Below are 6,000 nucleotides of genomic sequence, written 5' to 3'. Positions count from 1 at the left end.
GTTTCCACGAACCGTTGTCCCTTCCTTGGAAAACTTCTGTTTTTTTCTTTTTTTCTTTTCCTTTTTGAGTAAGAGAGGGCACCAGTGACAGAGGGAGAGAGAATCTTAAGACGGCTCTGCGGTAATAGCTAACATCTCACAACTGCGAGATCATGACCTGAGCTGAAATCAAGAGGTGGACGCTTAACAGACTGAGCAGCCCAGGCGTCCGCCTCTGAACACTGCTAAACTCGGACAGAGGGACTGTTGTGCCAGGTGGGCTTTGTGACTTATCTTGCTCTGCACTTGAGGAGCAGCAGTGATCTCTTTGATGCCAACTGTAAGGCTAATAACCTCGAAGTTTCCAGTAGTTGTCAATGACGATTCCAGCTTTCTTACATTTCTCTAAATAGCCCCTCTGATTCTTGGAAATAGTACTATTATTTTGTCAAACTGACAAAATGCCCACTGTAAAAATTTAAGCAACTCAGAATAGTGGAAAGGAAGGACAAAAACATCCTAAATTCTACCAGTCAACAGTAACCATTAACATTTGGTGACTGTCTTTCCAGACACACTCTATGCCTGGATACTCATGCACATTGTATTCCATCAACGAGACCATATTATACACACTGTGTGGTAATCTGCTCCTTCACAGAACAATGTGCTGTGATATGTATACTGCACGTCACATATGTTTTATGTATGTGTTCAACCCACTCTTTATGGAAGTCCATTTATGTTGCTTCTTATTTATCAGTTTCAAACAACACTGTGACAAATATCCTTGTGCATACTTCTTTTCATGTTTCTGCAAGTGTCTCTGCAGTAATGGATTGTATTATTTGTAGATCTTGGACACCTTTGAGAATCTAATGAAAGCTATGTATGGACCACCTCCTTTGCAAAATACACATATTCATATACCTCATTCTGACTTTGACTTTTTTTGTGTGGTTTCTAGATATGCCCTGTGGAGTTCATCCTTGCTAAGGATCCTTGCTAAATTCATGTCCCCCAGATTAAGAATAACTACTTCAAGGTTAATTCCAAGATGTGAATTTTAATAGCCTTTTAATTTATTTCTATTAATTTATTGCTTGTTGTGCAAAGTACTCATATGTCCTCTGTCTCTCTTAATTGAGTCTACCCTCCAGTCTAACTCTGGAGGTTTGGTGATATAATAAATAATCAGATTACATAAATTTCCATGGACTGTCACAGGGACCAATGTGATTTTGAACATAAAACTATGCATTCCATCTTATCTTATAGAAATCTTATTTCTATAAGATATCTTATCTTATAAAATTTCTTATAGGCTTTTTAAGAAGTTTCATGAAAAAGATTCATAGGTTAAAAAAATGTAGTTGAGGGTTTGATTCCTTCATTCAACAAATGGATATTGAATAATAGCTATGCACCAGGCTTGTGCTGGGAGCTAAGAGATACAAAGATGAGTAAGGATCCATCCTTTCCATCATAGATCCGCTGTCTAAAAGGACTTTCAGACATATAAGCAAGGACTTTCAGACATATAAGCACATCGTTGTCAGGTGGGGAGAGATTGCAATCTGCTCTAATAAGGCAGCTAACACAAAGGTGTTAAATAGCACACACTCAGGGAACTTTAGGGGGTTTGTGTGACTGAGGGTAGTGGTCAGGAGGAACGAGCCACCCCCTCTGAGTTGTGTTAGCAAACCTGCTTTCTTTACATGGCCCATCTCCAGCCCCACCCGTCTGAATGTTCTTCCCCTTTCTATACACAATATTTATTTTACTTCTCAGGGAGATTCAATACTGACCTGAAATTCAACAATCTTCAGGATGGCTGAAGTGAATCAAGGAAGCCAAATGGTTCAAGAAATAAGGTAGGTTACAACCAGCAATGCAGCTGGGTTGTTTGATGATAGCATTCACTTCTGCAGGTTTGCAGATATAGATGTCCTTGCTATTAAATCACTCCAGTAGATGAAAAGCAGGAGAAACCACACGTCAAGTTTACATATAAGTAAACTTAAATAGATAACTAGACTGCTTGCTGTCAGTGGAGTGTGTAAACCTTGTAAACACAAAGCAATAGGCTGAAAAGGCTTTTTTTTTCCCCCACCATACTTTATACCTCTTGGCTTGGACTTAATAGTTTCAGTGCCCTTAGAAATACTCCATTTCATTTGTCTCCACCACAGCCCAGGGATCTCTTCAGCAGCTTGATTTCCTTTTGAAATAGGTGAATCTCACTGTTCACTATGGCAGTCATGCCATTTCAGTCTTCATCTTGATCCATTCGCTCATTTTTTTCTGTTGTCTCTGTTTCCTATTTCTTCACTGACTACCATCTCCTCTTTCTCTAGGCTTGTCACATTTGGATTGCCATTCGTTGGTAAGTTCTTCTAGGTCTTCACATTTGCAACCATCTTCTGCTCTCCCGGTTATCGGCCTTCCTGAGTCAGGCCTGGGATTCCCAGGACACATCCGGAGCCTATCCATCAGCCACGGTTTTCCCCTATATTTGAAAGAAGAGGAAGGAAAGGAGAGTAACCATTTCTCCCAGTGTCGTATTTCTTAAGGACAGCATTTAGAAAAATATTTTAGTTATATTGACTTCCTCTAGGATTTTAATGTAGGGTTGTTCTCAGGATAAAGACTGATTTAAAAAAAAATGCGTTAAGGGTGTGTGTGCACTTCTCATTCAAAGTGAAAGTATATATTGATGCAAAAAGGATGTTTTTATTACATTTATTATTCACAACTATGAGTCACAGGCATCAGAAACCAAGCATTCAAGCCTACTGAGAATAGGGATAAGTGACATTGAAATAGGACAACGGAGGCTGACCACTACAGGTATCAGCGTCCCTGTCACTGCTCTAGGTCAGTCAGTGACAGTCTTTTTTCTAAGACTTCTAAAAACACTGTTTAAAAAATCTCTGCAATTTTCTTGCACATTCAATTTTGAATTTTTTTTGCACATTAAATGTTAACGAAAAAGTTTTATGTTAGTGTCTAAGGTTACTTAATTTTGTCTTTGATGTAAAATGTAACTTGTTTCCCTTAACATTTTATACTTCACTAACGTGAAAACACCTTATACTGTGTTTCTCAAATCTGACTCACACCTATAGCCAGGGATCCTTTTTTTAGATTTGAATGGTATTGATGTTATGTTTTTATAATTGGTACAGTTTTTCTGTTTTCTCATCAGTAAATGGGAGATCACAGTAGGATCACAGGGTTGTAATGAGTTTAAGTGAATTAATACATATAATACAGCAACAGCCAACATTACTTGAATATGTTCTGTGTACTGGGCATCACTTTAAGTGATTTACATGCATTGCTACACTTACTCTTCCCTAGACCTCTGTTAAGTCCTGTTATTACTATCTCTTCCCTGTTTTTTACACCCAAGGAACCCAAAGGTACTGGGCATTTGAGTAATGTTCCTAGGTTACAATGTGGCAAATGGCAAAGCTGGGATTCACATTCAGCAGGTGGGCTTCAGAGCCTATACTCTTATCCACTGTATCATACTGTCTTGCAGGTGAGCTAGTATCTAAAAGAACCAGGCTGTGGATAGGTAGGGATTTTTTACAAAAATTAAAAAGTATAATCTAGAGCATGAAATGAATGTTTTTATGTTACTAATGGTCAGTGTCGTCTGGCTGGGGCATCTCTAACACTTACAGCTGCTATTGTACTAAATGTTCCAGGTTCCTTGCTTTCTTGTTTTCTTGAATGTCTTTGTAAATTTTTTTAATGTTTATTTTATTTTTGAGAGAGAGAAGCAGAGCATGAGCAAGGGAGGGTCAGAGAGAGAGGGAGACACAGAATCTGAAGCAGGCCCCATGCTCTGAGCTGTCAGCACAGAGCCTGACGTGGGGCTTAAACCCATGAACTGTGAGATCATGAGCTGAGCCAAAGTTGGACACTTAAACCACTGGGCCACCCAGGGGCCCCCTCGAATGCCTTTAAATATCTGACTTCAATAGGAGCGTGTTAGTGAAAAGATCATGAGGTTTAGAATCAGGAAGTGTTTGACTCTTGGCCTTGTGCAAGTTACATGCCTCTCTGAACTCCAGTTTTCTTATCTGGAAAAATGACAATACCAGCTGCTTTAGGTTCTACAACAGGAAGCATGAAATGATTAAATATTCAAACACAGAGGAAGACAGAGAACTAAAGCAGTGAATACAGAATTTGACACACGACGACCAGAACTGACAGCATGGTATGGTCTTCGCTTCCTCCCTGGCTCAGAGTTTTGTCAGTTCTTGATGATGACAGATATTAATATCATGATCTCACTGGATATGAGAGAGATCATCATAAGCAACCAACTATTTTGTTGCTTATCTACTTAAGCCTTGAATTCTCTCCATAGAAAATTTTACATTACCCTAATTCCATAATCCATATAATAATTCTTAGTGGGTCTTTCTGCTATTTTTATCAAGTCTGAACATACAGAGCTTTTTAACATACACTATATATATTTCTAATTTGTCACATTAGTAAAAATGCTGCTGTATAGATGATATAAACAAACAATTCATGGAATAGAAAATGCAACTAGTTAGCCAGTATATGGGAAGCAGCTAAGCGTCTCTAGAAATCAAAGAAATGCAAAACAAAACACATACATCATGTTTTGCATATGAATATATTCTGTGCTGGTGAGGGCCATATTTATTACTGATGGGTATATAAACCGGATGAAAGCCTGTTGGAAGGCTTTTTATAACATATAATAAGAATCTTAAATATGTTCATGTGTTTTAAGATAATTTGTTTCTGGAATCTAGCTTCAAGAAATAACATGCAGCATTGAAAGAGCTTTTAGCATAAAGCATTCATTGTGACATTATTTATAAGAAGTGGGAAACAACCTAAATGCCTTCCCTATAAGCTGGGAATAGTTAAGTGAACAAGATGTTCTTTACATGATGGATTACTGTGCAGTTATTTAAAATGATGCTCATAAATAATGTATAATGACATGGAGAAATACATGTAATATAATTTAAGCGAAAAAGCAAGCTATAGGTTTTATAGATAGAATGATCGCAACTAAGAAAAGTTATAGAAATACTTATATAAATATTTGGAACTACATACACTGAATGCAAATAATAGTTACCAGTGAGGTGATGATTATGAATGATCTGTTTCCCTGCTTTTAACTTGTCTATATTTTTCAATATATATATTCATGCACAATGGGTGCATGCTAGTTTACAATATCAAAACACAAAGAAAACGCTCTAGGAGTAAGGATTTTGCTGCGAGGATGGGTAGCAGTATCTGCTCCGGGAGGATGCTTCAACAAAGCAATGTTCTGACAGTGTGCCTCGTATCACACTGCTCTGTGGGGTTCTTGGAGAATTAAATATTCTCCTATGGGTAACTGTGGCCCGTGTAGATTACTACCTGGTAAGACACTGGTACAGAACATTTAATTTTACAGCCTTACCAGAGGACATGGGAAGGGCATTGTGAAGGGATTTTTTTTTTTTTTTACATTTCCAAAGAATTCATAAGTTTCCTTAACTAGCTAGCTTTCTCATGCATTCCATAGCATGCAAACTCTCAAGATTATTTTCTTTTTGTGTCATGTGAGGGTACGTTTGTATGTACTGGCACCTTTATCAGAAGCACACCAAGAAACAAAATCCTAATCTTAATTCAGCCAGTTGTTTTTAAAAAAGTTTTTACCACTTACTTGGGGGCGATAAGTAGGGTTTTTCCAGGACAATATTGGTCTACACGCTACCCTGGCTTAAGTGCTCTTGTCTTCTCTCAAAATTGCTCTGCTTCAGGGGCACCTGGGTGGCTCAGTCGGTTAAGTGTCCGACTTTGGCTCAGGTCATGATCTGGCAGTTCGTGGGTTTGAGCCCCGCGTTGGGCTCTGTGCTGACAACTCAGAGCTTGGAGCCTGTTTCAGATTCTGTGACTCCCTCTCTCTCTGCCCCTCCCCTGCTCATGCTCTGTCTCAAAAATAAAGAAAAATTATTTAAA

This window comes from Hyaena hyaena, unplaced genomic scaffold, assembly GCF_003009895.1.
Source record: "Hyaena hyaena isolate Hyena2069 unplaced genomic scaffold, ASM300989v1 scaffold_262, whole genome shotgun sequence".
In the NCBI taxonomy this organism is placed as follows: domain Eukaryota; kingdom Metazoa; phylum Chordata; class Mammalia; order Carnivora; family Hyaenidae; genus Hyaena; species Hyaena hyaena.
Note: the sequence above shows the minus strand (reverse complement) of the source record.